This window comes from Gorilla gorilla, chromosome 6 (assembly GCF_029281585.2).
Source record: "Gorilla gorilla gorilla isolate KB3781 chromosome 6, NHGRI_mGorGor1-v2.1_pri, whole genome shotgun sequence".
Classification (NCBI taxonomy): domain Eukaryota; kingdom Metazoa; phylum Chordata; class Mammalia; order Primates; family Hominidae; genus Gorilla; species Gorilla gorilla.
The window spans coordinates 28,472,504-28,491,058 of NC_073230.2; the positions used below are offsets into that span (position 1 = coordinate 28,472,504).

General features: G+C 38.1%; 1 long non-coding RNA gene across 1 annotated transcript in view; it reads left to right on the plus strand.

Moving 5' to 3' along the window:
- LOC109027660 (uncharacterized) overlaps positions 1-18,555 on the plus strand; it is a 194,476-nt gene that overhangs the window by 170,966 nt on the left and 4,955 nt on the right. The gene's annotated exons all lie outside the window — the stretch shown is intronic.

The window sequence follows — 18,555 nt, forward strand, 5'->3', positions numbered from 1 at the left end:
CACTTTAAGAGTATAATCTAGAAGTGGTATACATGTCTTCTGCTCCCATTAGCCAGAACTTGAAAACACCTACTGGCAAGTAGCCTTGTCCTCGGCTAAACCAGGGAATTCTATTGACAAAGCACAAGTCATGAAATGCATACTGGGGGACAATAGCCATCTTTGTCATTTCGAGCACCTATTGTATGTCAAGAATTAGCTAAGGTGTTGGAATAGAGAAAGGAACAAAATGTGATTACCTTCCCCTCAATTTAAGCCAGTATGAGCTTTCCTCCTCTGGTTGGAAAAGTCCCTCTCATCCTCAGGTAGACAGGATGGTTTGAACCAGGCATCCCAAGTGTGCTAGGCTGAACTATAACCACCAAATATGTCCACATCCAAATACCAAGGTTCTGTGAATGTTGCCTTATATGGCAAAAAAGGATTTTGTAGTTTTGATTTAACTAAGGATCTTTAGATAGAAAAATTATTCTGAATTATCTGGGTGGGTCCAATATAATCACAATGGTCCTTTTAAGAGAGAGGCAGGATATCAAAGTGAGTAGTAGAAGGCAGTGTGACCATGGAAATAGAGATTGTCATGATGTGCCACAATTCAAGAAATGCTGGCAGCCTCTAGAAACTGAACTGACCAAGGAATCAATTCTCCCCTGGATATTCTATAAGGAATCAGGCCTGCCAGCATCTTGATTTTAGCCCTATAATACTCATTTTTGACATCTGACTTTCAGAACTGTAAGATAGTAAATTTATGTTGTTTTAAGCCACTAAGTATGTGGTAATGTGTAACAGCAGCAATAAACAGAAACAAATCCATCAGGTGAATGATAAGACCAAATGCCATTTCTCAGAAAAGCCGGATGCTAGGACTCAACTTTGTGTATGGTGACATGACCTCTGGCACCACCCAGCTGGAAGACAAATATCGGATTTCTTTATATATCATGTTGAGCCCCTGGGAGCCTTTTTCCTCTTGAAACCTTTGCTTTGAAATTAGATCCTCAGAGGAAGCTTCAAAATGGCGGACTAGAGGGACCTGGCACTCACCTCCTCCACAAAGAAGAACCAAACAGCAAGTAGGTAACCACACCTAGAATAGAGTTTCTGAGAGAGAAACAAATTCAGCAAGGAAGTGACAGGAAACCTCTGGGACAAAGGAGGAGAAGGAAGCAAAGCCGTCTGCCTGGCTAGGAGGAATTCCCTATTGCAGGGAAAATATGAGAGATATGAGAGATGTCCAGTGGTCCACATTCCTACTGCACACTCCTGCAACCTCAGCCATGGGAAAGCCCCTTGGTCCTCACAGGCCCTGTGACTACTACAGGGAGCTTCCTAAAGTCTATGCAGAGGTATTGTTCCAGAGAGAAAAAGTTTATGCTGGGTTCCACATAAGAACTGAGACCCAAGGAGCTGCAGCATGGTGGAATTTTGAGAGCCCAGCCCCCACCAGATTATATCCTGCCATGGGGCCCAATAGCTCCAGATCCCTGGAGCCCTGCTGACATCCTCCCACATTCACCCAGAAAGCTGCAGTATCATGATGCCAGCTGGACCCAGCACTGTGACTAAATCTCTAGCATTCTAGCCCATGCAGTGTCCTACACCCAAGGGAATAATAGGTGGTACAGCACACCAGGGAGAATGCCACCAAGACAAAGGGAGTAAAGCATGTGCTCACCAGAACCTGAGAGCCACCTGCCTAGGCCACTGACACTGACAGGAGCCTGTGCACTTCAATGACAGGACTGTTGACAACATGCATACACCTTTAGAGGGTCTGGGGACTGGCTTATCTGATTGCACTGTCCCAAGGCCTAAGGAAAGGCCCATCCTGTCTGCTGCAGCCAGTGCCTGCTTGCACCACCCAGGAGTCTGAGGACAGGTCTACTCTGCTCACTTCCACCACTGCCAGTGCTTGAGTTTGCTGTCCAAAGGCTTAGGGATTGACCCATTCCATCTGCCACTGCTGGCACCCACACACATTGTAGGGGATCTGGGGATTGATCTGCCCAGCACACTGTTACTGGCACCCACTTATTCCATTCAGGGGCCTGAGGACAGGTCTGTCCTACCCACTGCTGCCACTGCTGGTTCATCATCTGGGGACCCAGGGATCAACTCCTCTCTATCTACCATGACTGTGCCCATGCACATCTTCCGGGAGCTTGCGGATGGGTTCAACCTGCCCACCACCACTACCCAAATATGCTGAAAGGGACCTGGGGATAAGCCCACACAGCCTACCACGATTTCCACTAACTTATCAGCTTGTCCCACTGACAGAACTGGGGACTGGCCTACTCAGTCCACTAACACCAAGATGACACCCAAATATGCCACTCAGGAATCCAAAGAGTGGCTTGTTACTGCTATTGCCACTGCCAAAACCAAACACGCCTTCTGAGGGTGAAAGAAGCCCCCTGCTTACCTCACCCACTGCTATAGCCAGCACCCAAACAAGTTACCTGGAGGCCCAAGGACTGGCCCACCAGGACCTGCCTCTTCTGGTGCCTGCATATGTCACCCTGGGGCCTGAGAACTGGCATATCTGGCCCACCACAGGTGCCTGAGGATCAGCCTGCCTAGTGTTTCCATCCCCAGCAAAGCCTCGCCACAGCCTCCAATAACAACAGCAGCCTAAGCCACTAAGAAACACACAGACACCAATGATGCTGATTAACAGCCAAATAAATCATACAGAGATCACACTACTGTACCCACCCAGAATCAAAGCCAAGCACCCTACCCAACCAACATGATAGTACATCTATGGGAGAAAGTATATTCCTACTAAAACCAAATCATTAAATTGGAAGAAGTGACTGTTACATCAGATGTGGAGCTATCAATGTAATATCAACAAAATATAAGAAACATGAAAAAGCAAACATGACACCTCCAAAGAAGCACAATAATTATCTAGTAACTATCTCAATTTAAAGAAAATATTTGAAATGTCTGAAAAAGAATTCAAAGTGATGACATTAAAGAAATTCAGTGGCCGGGTGCGGTGGCTCACGCCTGTAATCCCAGCACTTTGGGAGGCCGAGGCGGGTGGATCACGAGGTCAGGAGATCGAGACCATCCTGGCTAACACGGTGAAACCCCGTCTCTACTAAAAATACAAACAATTAGCTGGGCGAGGTGGCGGGCGCCTGTAGTCCCAGCTACTCGGGAGGCTGAGGCAGGAGAATGGCGTGAACCCCGGGGGGCGGAGCCTGCAGTGAGCCGAGATCGCGCCACTGCACTCCAACCTGGGCGACAGCGAGACTCTGTCTCAAAAAAAAAAAAAAAAAAAAAAAAAAAAAAGAAATTCAGTGAGATACAAGACAACACAGGTAAACAATACAAAGAAATCAGGAAAACAATTCAGTATATTAATGAGAAGTTGAACAAAAAGAGAGATACTTTTTTTTTTTAAAAAAAGCAAACGAAAACCACAGAACTGAAAACTTCAATGAATGAAACAAAAAGTACAACTGGGAGCTACAACAATAGACTAGATCAATCAGATGAAAGCATTTCTGAACTGGAAGACAGGTCTTTTGAAATAATATAGTCAAGAAAGAAAGAAAGAAAAAAGAAAGAAAGAAAGAAAGGAAGGAAGGAAGGAAGGAGAAAGAAAGAAGAAAGAAAGAAAGGAGAAAGAAAGAAAGAGAAAGAAAAAGGAAAGAAGGAAGGAAGGAAAGAAAGAAAAGAAGGAAGGAAGGAAGAAAATGAGGAAGAAGAAAGCCTACATGACAAAAGAGAAACCAAAAAGCAACCAAATATTGGAAATTTGAGAATTCCAGAAGGAGAAAAGATAGGCAAGGGCATAGGAAATCTATTTAATGAAACAATAGCTGAAAACTTCCCAAGTCTTGGAAGAGAGATAGAAATTCAGATACAGGAAGCCGAAAGATTCCCAAATAGACTCAACCAAAAAAAGGTCTTCTCCATGGCACATTATGGTCAAACTGTCAAAAGTCAAAGACAAAGTCAGAATTCTAAAAGCAGCAAGAGAAAAACATCAAGTTATATATAAGGGAATTCCCATCAGACTAACAGTGAATTTCTCAGTGGAAATTTTACCAGCCAGGAGAGAATGAGATAATATATTCAAAGTCCTAAAATAAGAAAAAAACTGCCAGCCAAGAATACTATACTTAGAAAAGCTGTCCTTCAAAAATAAAGGAGAAATGAAGTGTTTACCAGACAAGCAAAAACTGAGAGAATTCATCATCATTAGACCAGCCCTACTTGAAATTCTTAAGGTAATCCTACATCTGGATGTGAAAGGACAATATCTGCTATCACAAAAACACAAACGTGTAAAACTCACTGGTACAGTAGATACACAAAAGAGAAAAAGGCAAAAGTTGCCACTATAAAAACACCCACCAAATTGCAAAGGTAAACAATAAAAGAGAAAGAAAGAAACAAAGATTATACAAAACAATCAAAAAACAATTAAGAAAACAACAGGATTAAGTCCTTACCTATCAATAACAACCTTGAATGTAAGTGGTTTAAATTCCCAAATTGCAAGATACAGACTGGCTGAATGGATCAAAAGAAAGACTCAACTATTTGCTGCCTCCAAGAAACTCACTTCACCTGTAAAGACACATATAGACTAAAAGTGAAGGGCTGAAAAATATATTTTATGCAAATGGAAACCAAAAGCAGGCAGCAGTATATAAGTTATACTTATATAAGTCAAAAAACATAAATAGGGACAAAGAAGGTCATTATATAAGAAAGAAATCAGTTCAGCAAGAGGATATAACAATTCTAAGTTTATATGCATACAATGCCAGACCACCTAGATACGTAAAGCAAATACTATTACAGCTAAGGAGAGAGATAGACTTCAATACAATAATAGCTGGGTACTTCAACACTCCACTTTTAGCACTGGAAAATCATCTAGACAGAAAATCAACAAAGAAACAATGATTTAATATGCACTACAGACCAAATGGACCTAACAGACATTTACAGAACATTTCATCTAACAGCTGCAGACTATATATTCTTCTCATCAGCCAATGGAACATTCTCCATAATAGACCATATATTAGGCCATAAAACAAATATCAAAATTTATTTAAAAGTTGAAATTATGTTAAGTATCTCCTCAGACCACATTGGAATAAAACTAAAAATCAATAATGACAAACTTTAGAAACTGTACCAGTAAGTACATGGAAATTAAACAACAGGATCCTGAATGACCACTGGGTCAATGGAGAAATTAAGAAGGAAATTTAAAAATGTCTTAAAACAAATGAAAATGAAAGCACATTATACAAAACCTATGGGATACAGCAAATGTAGGGCTAAAAAGGAAGTTTATAATAATAAGTACCTACCTGGAAAAGTTTCAGATAACAATCTAACAATGCTTCTCAAGGAACTAGAAAAACAAGAACAAACCAAACCCAGAATTAATAGTAGGAAAATAATAATAAAAATTGGAGCAGAGCAGAAATTGACAAAATAGAGACTAAGAAAATTACAACGGATCAGTCAAACAAAAAGGTGGTTTTTTTGAAAAGATGATATTGACAAGCTGCTAGCTAGACTAACCAAGAAAAAGAGAAGACACAAATTAATAAAATCAGAAATGAAAAGGAGATATTACAACTGATATCACAGAAATACAAATGATCATTACAGACAATTATGAAGAACTATACACTAACAAATTGGAAAATCTAGAGAAAATAGATAAATTCCTGAACACATACAACCTACCAAGATTGAATCAGGAAGAAACAGAAAACCTGAACAGAGCAATAATGAGTAGTAAAATTGAATCAGTTATAAAAAGTCTCCCAACAAAGAAAAGTCCAAGACTGGATGGCTTTACTGCTGAATTTTACCAAACTTATAAAGAACTAATACTAATTATTCTCAAACAATTTCAAAAAAATTGAAAAAAAAGGGAATTATTTCTAACCCATTCTATGAGGCCAGCATTTCCTGATACCAAAATTAGAGAAAGAACAACAAAAAAAGAAAACTAAAAGCCAATATACCTAATGAACATAGATGCAAAAATCCTCAACAAAATACTAATAAACCAAATGCAACAGCGCATCAAAAAGAGATTACATCATGATCAAGTGGGATTCATTCAAAAGATGCAAGGATGGTTCAACATACACAAATCAATAAATGTGATAAATCACATCAAAAGAACGAATGACAAAAACATATGTTATAGTTTGGATATTTGTCCCCTTCTTATCTAATGTTGAAATGTGATTCCCTCTAACACTGGGAATCACATGGTGGAAGGTGATTGGATCATGGGGGTAGATCCTTCGTGAATGGGTTAGTACCACCCTTTAGCACAACCCCTGTGGTTATAAGTGAATTACTCAATTCACTCAAGTTCTGGTTGTTTAAGAGTCTGAGAGCTCTTCCTTCTCTCTCTCTTGCTCACACTCTCACCATGTGACACGCTACTTCTTGCTCCACCTTTTGCCGTGAGTAAAAGCTCCCTGAGGCCACAACAAAAGGTAAGCAGATGCTGGTACCATGCTTCCTGTACAGCCTGCAGAATCATGAGCCAATTAAACCTCTTTTCTTTATAAATTACTCAGCCTCAGATATTTCTTTATAGCAATGCAGAAACAGAATAACACACCACATGATCATCTCCATAGATGAAGAAAAAGCATTTGATAAATTCAACTTCTTTTCCTGACAAAAACTCTCAACAAATTAGACACAGAAGAAACATAACTCAATATAATAGAGGCTGTATATGGCAAACCCACCATTAACATTATACTTAATGAGGAGAAGCTGAAATCCTTTCCTCCAAGAACTGAAACAAAACAAATAAGGGAGGAGACCACCCCTCATATTGTCTTATGCCCAATTTCTGCCTCAAAGAAAAAGTAGGAGTTAAAGAAAAGACAGAAGAGAAATCAGTAGTCAGACAGCCCGCGCGCATTCCAGGCCTGGTAGTTAAAAATCAACCCCTGACTTAACTGCTTGTGTTATCTATAGATTCCAGACATTGTATGGAAAAGCATCGTGAAAATCCCTGTCCTGTTCTGTTCCGTTCTGATTAGTGGTACATGCAGCCCCCAGTCACATACCCCCTGCTTGCTCAATCAATCATGACCCTCTCATGTGGACCCCCTTAGAGTTGTAAGCCCTTAAAAGGGACAGGAATTGCTCACTCAGGGAGCTTGGTTTTTGGAGATGTGAGTCCGCTGATGCTCCCAGCTGAATAAAGCCCTTTCCTTCCACAACTTGGTGTCTGAAGGGCTTCTTGTCTGCAGCTTGTCCTGCTACACAAGGATGACTACTTTTACCACTCTTATTCAACATAGTACTAGAAGTCCAAGCCAGAATAATCAGACAATAGAAAAAACATTAAAGGCATCCCAATTGGAAAAGAGAAAGTCAAATTGTCCTTCTTTGCAGATAACATAATCCTGTATATAGAAAAACCTAAAGACTCCACCCAAAAACTCTAAAGCAAATTCAGTAATGTTGATAAGCAAATTCAGTAATTTTGGAGGATATACAATCAACATATAAAAATCAGTAGTGTTTTCACATATTAATAATAAACTAGCTGAAAAAGAAATCAAGAACATAATCCAATTTACAATAGCTGTCACACACAAAAAGTACTTATGAATACATTTAACCAAGCAGGTAAAAGCCCTATACAGGAAAAACATTGATAAAATACACTGAAGACTGGCCAGGTGCGGTGGCTGATGCCTGTAATCCCAGAATTTTTGAAGGCTAAGGTAGGAGGATTGTTGGAGGCCAGGAGTTTGTGACCAGCCTGGGCAATATGGCAAGATCCCATCTCTACAAAATCCAAAAAAATTAGCCAGGTGTGGTGGTGCATGCCTGTAGTCCCAGCTACTCAGAAGGCTGGGCCCACCTTGGGCCCAACAGGTCGAGGCCACAGTAAACTGTGTTTGTGCCACTGCACTCCAGCCTAGGCAGCAGAGCAAGACTCTGTCTCAAAAAAATTGAAGAGGACACAAACAAATGGAAAAACATCCCATACTCATAGAATGGAAGAATTACTATGATCAAAATGACCATACTACCCAAAGCAATTTACAGATTCAATTCAATTTCTGTCAAAATTCCAACGACATTCTTCACATAAATAGAAAAAATAATTCTAAAATTTGCATGAAAACAAAATTCTCTGAATAGCCAAAGCAATACTGAGCAAAGAGATCAAAGCTGGAGGCATCACACTACCTAACTTCACAATATATTACAAAGATATAGTAACCAAGACAGCATGGTATTGGCATAAAAACAGACACAAAGTCCAAAGGAACAGCATAGAAAACCTAGAAATAAATCCATGTATTTACAGGTGACTGATTTTGACAAAGTTGCCAAGAACATACATTGGGAAAGAGCCAGTGTCTTCAATAAATGGTGCTGGATATCCATATGCAGAAGAATGAAATTAGACCCTTATCTGTCATCATATAAATAATCAATTCAAAATGGATTAAAGACTTAAACGTAAGAGGTGAAACTATAAAACTTTATTTTATTAGAATAAAACATGGGAGACATTTCAGGACATTAGGCAGAGATTGTATGTCTAAGACTTCAAAAGCACAGGTAACACAAACAAAAATTGACAAATGATACTACGTTACACTGAAAACCTGCATGGCAAAGGAAACAATCAACAGAGCAAAGTGACAACCTATAGAATGGGAGAAAATATTTGCAAACTATTCATCTGACAAAGGACTAATACCCAAAATATAAGAGGAACTCAAGCAACTCGATAGCAATAATAATAATGATCTGATTTTTAAATAGGCAAAATCCCTGAATAGACACCTCTCAAAAGAAGACATACAAATGACCAACAAGTATATGAAAAAATACTCAACATTATTAATCATCAAGAAAATGCAAATCAAATCTACAATGAGATATCATCTCACCTGAGAATGGCTACAATCAAAAGACAAAAAAGAACAAATGTTGGTGAGGATGTGAAGATTATACACCGTTGGTGGGAATGTAAGTTAGTACGGACATTATGGAAAACAGCATGGAGATTCTCAAAATAACTACAAATAGAACTACAATATGATTGAGCAATCTCACTACTGCATATTTATCCAAAGGAAAAACAAATCAGTATATGAAAGGAATATCTACACCCCATGTTTATTGCAACAGTATTCACAATAGCTAAGATATGGAATCAACCAAACTTTCCATCAATGCATAGAGAAAATGTGGTATATACATATACACACTTTGGAATACTACTGAGCTATAAAAAATAATGAAATCCTGTCATTTGCAGCAACATGGATGGAAGTGGAGGTCATTATGTTGAGTGAAGTCAGCCAGCCACAGAAAGACAAATACTGCAAGTTCTCGCTCATGTGTGGGAGCTAAAAAACTTGATCTCATAGAGACAGAGAATAGAATAATAGATACCAGAAGCTGGGAAGGGTTGAGAGGGAGGATGAAGAGAGGTTGGTTCATGGGTAACTCATAGAGTTAGATGGCAGAAATAGCTTCTAGTGTTTAACAGCACAGCAGAGTGACTATAGTTGAAAATAATTTATTGTATATTTCAAAACGGCTAGAAGAGAAGATTTAAAATGTGCCCATCAAGAAGAAATGCTTAATATTTGAGGTGATGGATATCCTAAATATCATGATTTGATCATTACATATTGTATGCATGTATCAAAATATCATATGTACTCCATAAATATGTACAATTATTATGTATGCAAAGTATTCAAAAAATTTAATAAATATATCTAATTAAAAATCTTTGCAAATTAAAAAAATATATATCATGAGTCTTACTGAAAAGCCAGGCAAGCCACATGTGGCCTAGAAATCACAGCTTCCTGTCATACTTGGTTTAAGCCTTCTGTGGATGTTCCTTTTTTGCATTTCAATTGCTTCATACTAAAAAGGGAAGGGTTCCTTGCTTTCAGAGGTGGGTAGCCCTGTGATTTAATTTTTTGGAAAGGTATAACTCAAATATTTTTTTAAAAAGAAAAAAGAAACCACAGAGGAAGATAGTAGATCAGAAAAGTATGACCCACTGTTCCTATTTATCAGTAAGTAGATCTGAATTGCTGTGGTCCTTGGTCACTGTCACAGGTAATATTCCACTGTAGTCCTCCTCCCTCTCACTTGAAGACATGGAAGTATGAGTCAGGAATGGCCACGGGCTCTGTCGGAAGCTAAGGTGAATGAACACAGGTGTGGCTCAAATATTTCTAACATGAATTGCTTTAGGCTGAATGGATTCATGCCCTGAACTTGCACATGACGCACTGGATAAACCCAGCGAGAAGCTGAGAGTTCATTTGTCCTTTTGGAGAGAGGCTAGAGTCAGATGCTTCATCTAGAGATACCAGTCAGCTCTTCTTGGTTGGCAATTCCTAAGGAAAGAGAGATATAAAAGATATATCTGTTGTGTAGCAGACATTTAAGAAGATAGTCAATTCACCCTGTGGTTGGATTTGGTTCAGGTTGAATACATTCTGAAGGCAAATATTAGCATTATGTTTTGCAATGAAAAACAATTTTTTGTAGACATTGATCTCATGTCATCACTGCAATAACTCCATGATCTTAGTATCATCATTCTGATTTACAGATAAAGTACCTGAGACCAGAAAGATTATGTAGCTTGTCTAAGTTTACTCAGTTTTGTCAGGTAGAACCCAGACCTGAACTCAAGTCTTCAAACTTCAAAATTTCAAGTCTTTTCACTGAAACATGAAGCCTCTGTAGTAACATTCAATGTGAGGGCATTGGTAAAGGAGTATTAATATACTGTTGGAGCTGCAGAGATTCAGTGATTAATTTAGCTCTGCATGTACCTGTGGAGGTAAAGCTTGGGAGACCTGTGGAGGTCTTTGGATAGGCTGTCTTCAGATATGCCATCAGTGCAAGAGCAATGCCAACTCTGCGTAATTTCCCTAATTGTCTTTCTCCTGCCATTCCAGTGCATCCATTAGCATACATCAGAGACTATAGGACTTCCCCAAGAACCTTTATGACAGTTGTCTATAAACTCAAGGAGTCAAGTAAATTCCCCCAATTAAATGCTACTGTAACCAACATGTCCAAGGCTTCTTGAAGCTGTGTTGTCCTTTCTTCCCTAATCTTCATACTGCTGCCTGCTTCTCCCCATTTAGATCCACAGAGTAGCCTGGCCAGCAGCCCTGACTAAAGGACTCACTGTAACCCAGGCACTCCTTATGTCATTACCATTTAATTTTTCTTCAGAAGTATTAATATTTTCTGTAACCTTTGCACTTGTTTTCAAGTTTATATATTCTCTCTCTCTTCACTAGAATATAATCTCTCTGAAAGCAGGCTCCTTATCTATATTATTCACTGTTATATCCCGAAAGACTAGAATCCTGCCAGGTATGGGAACAGATTCTCAATAAATTATTTGTTGAGTGAATGTGTGAAGTGACACTTAAACAAATTCTTCCAATTTTGGTGCTCCAAGCCCTGCACTGAAAGAGAACCTAGACTTTTCTCATGGTGACTCTTCCCAAACATTTCTGGAATCCTCCAGGGGCCATTACAAACGCTTGTGAATCCATTCTCATAATTTTTGCAACTTGCCAAGGGAATGAAAACCCAAGTGCCCATCTCAAAGCTGGACTTCACCTCTGGTTGTTGCTGCGTTGGTTTTGAGCTGGAAATTCAATACTTCTGGCACCATCTTGATATTCATGGCTTGTGCTAACTCAGTGGTCCCTTTTAAAGTGAGACAGTGGACATAACTTCTTTCTGTGCTACAATCAGTGAAGGATTCCCCATAACAGAGTTGCCAAGGATCCTAAGTGTTACTGACCTTCCATTTCATATAAAAGCTGCCAGAGTAATTGGGTCAAGATGAATTCCAAAATCTAGAATTATCCATAGGCTTTCCTGCTCAAGGTCATCAAGCTGGTATCCCACTTAGGTATGTTGGAAAATAATGATTATTCCCACACCTATGTAAAACCTTACACTTAATACCACAGGTGGTCTAAATATTACTGTAGCATAAAGATGTATGCAGTTCCAGTGATGTTGTTACAAAATTATCACAGATGCTTCCTGGTGCTGCACCTCATGGTCTCTTATTTCAGCTGAGATCCTCTGCTGGACACTTGAATGTTAGCCCTTAACACAAGGTAGACACTGAAATGTCATTTTTACACCCACTCACTGGTTTTATATGTGGCAACTTTATTTCTTGTTGTATGTTTTTAGCTCTTTTGAGTAAAGAAACCAAATCTTATGGGTTTTTTGTTTGTTTTTGTGTTTTTGAGACAGTCTCACTCTATCGCCAGGCTGGAGTGCAGTGGCGCGATCTCGGCTCGCTGCAACCCCTGCCTCCTAGATTCAAGCGATTCTCCTGCCTCAGCCTCCTGAGTATCTGGGACTACAGGTGCCTGCCACCACACCCAACTAATTTTTGTACTTTTAGGAGAGACAGGGTTTCACCATATTGGCCAGGATGGTCTTGATCTCTTGACCTCGTGATCTGCCAGCCTTGGCCTCCCAAAGTGCTGGGATCACAGACGTGAGCCACTGTGCCCGGCCCAAATCTTATGTTTTATTCTGTATTTCTAGTGCCCACGTATATAGGAGCTGGATCATTAAAAATGGCATTTGATGATTCATGCACTTGCATATTATGGTTAAGAAACTCTAGCTAGATAAATCTGCAGTTGTATAATCTGCTTCAGTTATATTCATACTTATCATTGAAGGACATTACATCCATGAAATGTTTAGGAAGTGTATTAAGCTAATCAGTTTAATCATGGGCGAGATTAGAAGAGACAAGAAAGTAGCTGAAGATTTATCGCTCATCAGCCTTGGCAAGGCTAAAACCATGCCTGGACATGCTGATTCTCCTTTGCCTTCCTCTCTCTGCAAGGTTAAGTCTCTTTTATTCTTATTAAAATGTAATTCTCTTTCTTCCAACCATTTCACATCACTACTAACCACCCCCCAACCCTTTCACATCATCTGTGACCAAAGTCTTTCTAGATTTTTGGAGTCACTCAGGATTCTAAGGAATTTGTTCAGAAAGAAACTTTTTCTTTCACATACATGGCTTCTATTTTCCACACAAGCAGGACTGACACACACTGAGTCAACCTTATGCATGCTGAGCTGTTCCTCACAACGACGTGTCATGCTCATTCTTATGTTGGATAGTATTTCATTGAACAAATAAACTACAATTCATTTATTTAGTCTAGTCTATTCATTATGTACCACATGCATTTATTCATGGTTTGCTGTGAATAGTCTTATACATGTCTGTTAAACTTATGCATGTAATGTGTTGGGTGTAGAACTAGGAGCTGATTATTGTGTTTTAAGATTGTCAAAAGAAGGCTCAAAAAAAATTTAAAAATGAGCAAACTATTTGAAAAAATCAGCATAATTTCCAAGTTTACATTAATTGATTCATCTATTCATGGTGGGAAAAGAGCAACATTTCTATGTGATTATTATGTTTGCAAAGATCATGGCCTATCTTCAGATATCAGCATCACAAAATCAGCAATAAATACATTTTTACAGGGAAGGCAAGGGCTCTAGGAAATGTTCAAGGTTTCATTTATTTTGAGGCCCAGAACTACACAGGTGTGCCTGTTATTCTTGCTGTATCTCTGGGTGGAAAATATTTTGTTTTCTCTGTGTCATGTGATACATATTGCTTATTCATTACATTAGCAGGACAAAATGTTAGTTATGCTTTTACAGGAATATACAGGCATACCTTGGAGATACTGAGGTTTTGGTTCCAGACCACCACAATAAAGTGAAGGTCACAATAAAGTGAGTCACACAAATTTTTTAGTTTCCCAGTACATGTTGTTTACACTATACTGTTGTCTATTAAGTATGCCATAGCATTCTGTCTAAAAATATATATATATACCTTAATTTAAAAATATTTTATTACTAAAAAATTCTAATGATCATCTGAGACTTCAGCAGGTCATAAGCTTTTCACTGATGAAGTGTCTTGCCTAAATGTTGATGGCTGCTGACAGATAAAGTGGTAGTTGCTGAAGGTTGGGGTGGCTGGGGCAATTTTTAAAAATAAGACAACATTAAAGTCTGCCACATCGATGGATTTTTCCTTTTCATGAAATATTTACCTGTAGCATGTAATGGTGTTCAATAGCATTTGACTTACAGTAGGACTTCTTTCAAAATTGAAGTCAATCCTCTCCAACCCTGCTACTACTTAATCAACCAAGTTTACATAATAATCTAAATGCTTCGTTGTCATTTCAACAACATTCACAGCGTCTTACAGGAGTAGATTCCAGTTCAAGAAACCTCTTCATTTCCTCATTTATAAGAAGCAACTCCTCATTCTTTCAAATTTTATCATAAAATTGAAGCAATTCGGTCACAACTTCAGCCTTCACTTCTCATTCCAGTTCTCTTTCTATTTCCACCACATCTGCAGGGACTTCCTCTGCTGAAGTCTTAAACCCCTCGAATTCATCCATGATGGAATCAACTTCTTCCAAACTCCTCTGAACGTTGATATTCTGACCTCCTTCCATGACTTATGTTCTTAATGGCATCTAGAATGGTGACTCCTTTTCAGGTTTTCAATTTACTTTGCCCAGATCCATCAGAGGAATCACTACGTTATGGCAGCTTACAAAATGGAGTTTTTACATAATTAGCCAAAATTACTCCTTGGCTCATGAGTTGCAGAACATATGCTGTATTCACAGGCATGAAAGCAATATGAATCTCCTTGTACATCTTCATCAGAGCTCTTAGGTGAGAAGGAGCATTGTCAATGAGCAGTAATATTTTGAAAGGAATCTTTTTCTCTGAGCAGTAGGTCTCAACAGTGGGCATAAAATATTATGTAAACCATGCTGCAAACCAATGTGCTGTCATCCAGGCTTTGTTGTTCCATTTATAGAGCACAGACAGAGTAGATTTAGCATAGTTCTTAAGGGCCCCAGGATTTTTGGAATGATAAATGAGCATTGGCTTCAATTTAAAGTCACCAGTCACATTAGCCCCTCACTAAAGAGTCAGCCTGTCCTTTGAAGCTTCGAAGCCACATTCTGACTTCTCTCTAGCTGTGAAATCCCAGATGGCATCTTCTTCCAAGAAGGGTGTTTTGTTTACATTAAAAATCTGTTGTTTAGTGTAGCTATCTTCTTCAAATATCTTAGCTGTATCTTCTGGATAACTTGCTGCAGCTTCCACATCAGCACTTGCTGCTTCACCTTGCGCTTTTTTTGTTATGGAGATGGCTTCTTTCTTTAAACCTCATGAACCAACCCATGATAGTTTCAAACTTATTTTCTGCAACTTTCTCACCTCTCTCAGCCTTCGTAGAATTGAAGAGAGTTAGGATCTTGCTCTGGGTTAGCCTTTAGCTTAAAATAATGCTGTGGCTGGTTTGATCTTTTATCCAAATCACTCAAACTTTCTCCATATCAGAATAAGGCTGTTTTGCTTTCTATCATTTGTGTTTTCACTGGAGTGGCACTTTTAGTTTCCTTCAAGAACTTTTTACACATTACATACATGTATCAAAATATCACACTTGCCTTAAAAATATGTACAACTATGATATATCAATTTTTAAAACAATTTTTTAAAGAAAGGAAAAAAATAACCTTTCCTTTGCATTCACAATTTGGCTAATTGGCGCCAGAGGCCTAGCCTTCGGTTTGTCTTGACTTTCGACATGCCTTCCTCGCAAAGCTTAATAATTTCTAGCTTTTAATTTAAAGTGAGAGATGTACAATTCTTTCTTTCACTTGGACACTTAAAGGCCATTGTAGGGTTATTACTGGCTTAGTTTCATTATTGTTATGTCTCAGGAAATAGGGAGGCCCAAGGAGAGGGAGAAAGATGGGAGAATGACTGGTCAGTGGAGCAGTCAGATACACACATAATATTCATCAATTAAGTTTGCAGACTCATAAGAGAATGGTTTGTGATACCCACAAATTATTACAATACTAACATCGAAGATCACTGATCACAGATAACCATAACAAACATAACAATAATGAAAAAGTTTGAAATGTTGTGAGAATTACCAAGATGTGACTCAGAGACATGAAGTGAGCACATGTTGTTGAAAAAAAGACACCATGTATCTACTCAATATGGGATTGCCACAAGGTTTCAATTTGCAGACAATGCAGTAACTGAGAATTGAAATAAAACAAAGCACAGTAAAATAAGATATGGCTGTATACCTTCAGTTTAGTTGATACTTCCAAATAGTTGATCAGCATTGTTGTATGGATTTACAGTGCCATCAGATGTGTGTAAGTTACTTTCAGTTGCCTTGCATCCTTACTACACTTTTTGTTGCCTGTATTTCAAGTTTAGCCATTCTAGTAAACATGTAGAGGTGTCTTCTTGCAGTTTACATCTGCATTTCTCTGTTTTCCTGTGAGTACTTGGTTATCTTTTGTTTCATAGCACTCAATTTTATCCATTTTCATGTTGGCTTATTTGCTTTTGATTGTCATTTCACAGCACTACTTTATATTCTGGGTAAAAATCCTTTGTCTGATATATGTGGTGCAAATAATTTCTCCCACTCTGTTGCTTGCTTTTTTTCTCCCATAATAGTGTCTTTAGATGAACAGAAGTTGTTAATTTTAATGTAATCCAACTTACTCTTTTTTTCTTTTATGGCTGGTGTTTATGAAATCTTTGTCTATTTCAAGGTCATGACATATGCTCCTAAGTTTTCTCCTAAAAGCTTTATTTTTTTACCTTTCACATTTAGATCTACAATCCAACTAGAGTTGAATTTTGTGGATTGTGTGAGATAAAAAGTTCAACACTTTTTTGTTTTCAAATGGATATCCAATTGACCTAGCACCATTTATTGAAAAAAATAATTGTTATCCTTTCCCCAATGCACTGCAGTGTCAGCTTTGTCAAACATCAGGTGTCATGATGTGTTTGGGTCTGTTTCTGAATTCTAATTTGTTCCCCATTGGTTTATTTTCTATTCTTGTACTCATACTAGTCTGTTAGTCATTATTAAATATGGTAGTTCAGGTTCTAAAGTTATGTTTTTCTTCAAAATTGCTATTCTTAACCCTTTACATGTTGCAAACATTTTCGAATCAGCTTTTTCAAATTACAAACACACAAACACACACACATACTGCTGGGATAGTGATTAGGACTACAGTGAAACTATAGATCCATCAGAGGAGAACTGACATCTTTATATGATTCAGTCTTCCAATTCATCAACATGGCATATGCTTCCGTTTATGTAGATATTCTTTAATTTATCACAATAATATTTTGCAGTATTTACTGTGGAATATCCTTAGTATGTTTTGCTAGCAAGTACTCTATATATTTTATTCTTTTGTAGATGATATTTTTAGTATTTTTTCTTTTATGTTTTTGGTTGATTTATAGGAATACAATTGATTTTTGTATAGTGCCCTTCTACTAGTGGCCTTGCCAAATTTCTTGTTTGATTCCAATAGGTTGTATGTAGATCTTTTGGACTTTATACAGATGATAATGTCAAATTCAGTTAATAACAGATTTATTTCTGCCTTTCTGTGGACAGGACAATTAAAGATAACCACCAATTAAAAATTGAATCTAATTCTCTTCTTCCTGCCTTTCTTCTCTTGATCTTTCCTCCCTTGATCTACTAGTGGCCTTTATACTTGATTGACCAATAGAACATGGCAAAGGTGAAATCGGGCCAGTTTTGGGGATAGGCATTACTAGAACTGGCAGCTTTTACCTTGCCCTGTTGGGTCGCTGAACTGATACATAAAAAATAAAGTATTCATACGCTTTCTCCTACTAATTCCACTTTTGTATGACTCAAACATAAAAAATAAAAATAGAAAATGCAGACAAAACATTATGCACAAAATTGTTATTATCTATGGTGCAAAACTATATGTAACCTAATTGACTAATAATAAATGGTTACATAATTTTAAATGAAATAAAATGAAATGAAACTACTCTGAGACTTTCATTCTGTAAGGAATCCCAAGCCATGGGACATGGTCAGCTTAAGACATGCTGGTCAACAGTCCCACCTGAGCCCAAACATTTCAGCTATCCTTGCCAAGGTACCAGGCATGTGAGTGGGGCCATCTTGTATCCTCCAAACCTGCCCATCTTCTAGCTGAGTACTATTGAGTGGCTTTGGTTGATGCCATGTGGAATAGAAGAATAAACCAGCCAAGGCCTGTCTAAATTTCTGACCCACAAAAATTGTGATATATAATAAAAATGCTGTTGTCTTAAGTTATTAGGTTTGGGCATAATTTTCTATAAAGTAATATATTTAGTTTCATGAAATGTTGACCAGAAGTGGTGACAGTAGCCAGACTTGTATTTTTCCTGAACACAGGGGGAAATAATTCAATATTTTTCCATTAATTATGATGGTACTATTGGCTTTTCTTCCTTTTTTGTAATTAGTAATGCATTCCAGATCAAGAGGTTTTCCTTATATTCTCAGATATTGCTAAGAATTTT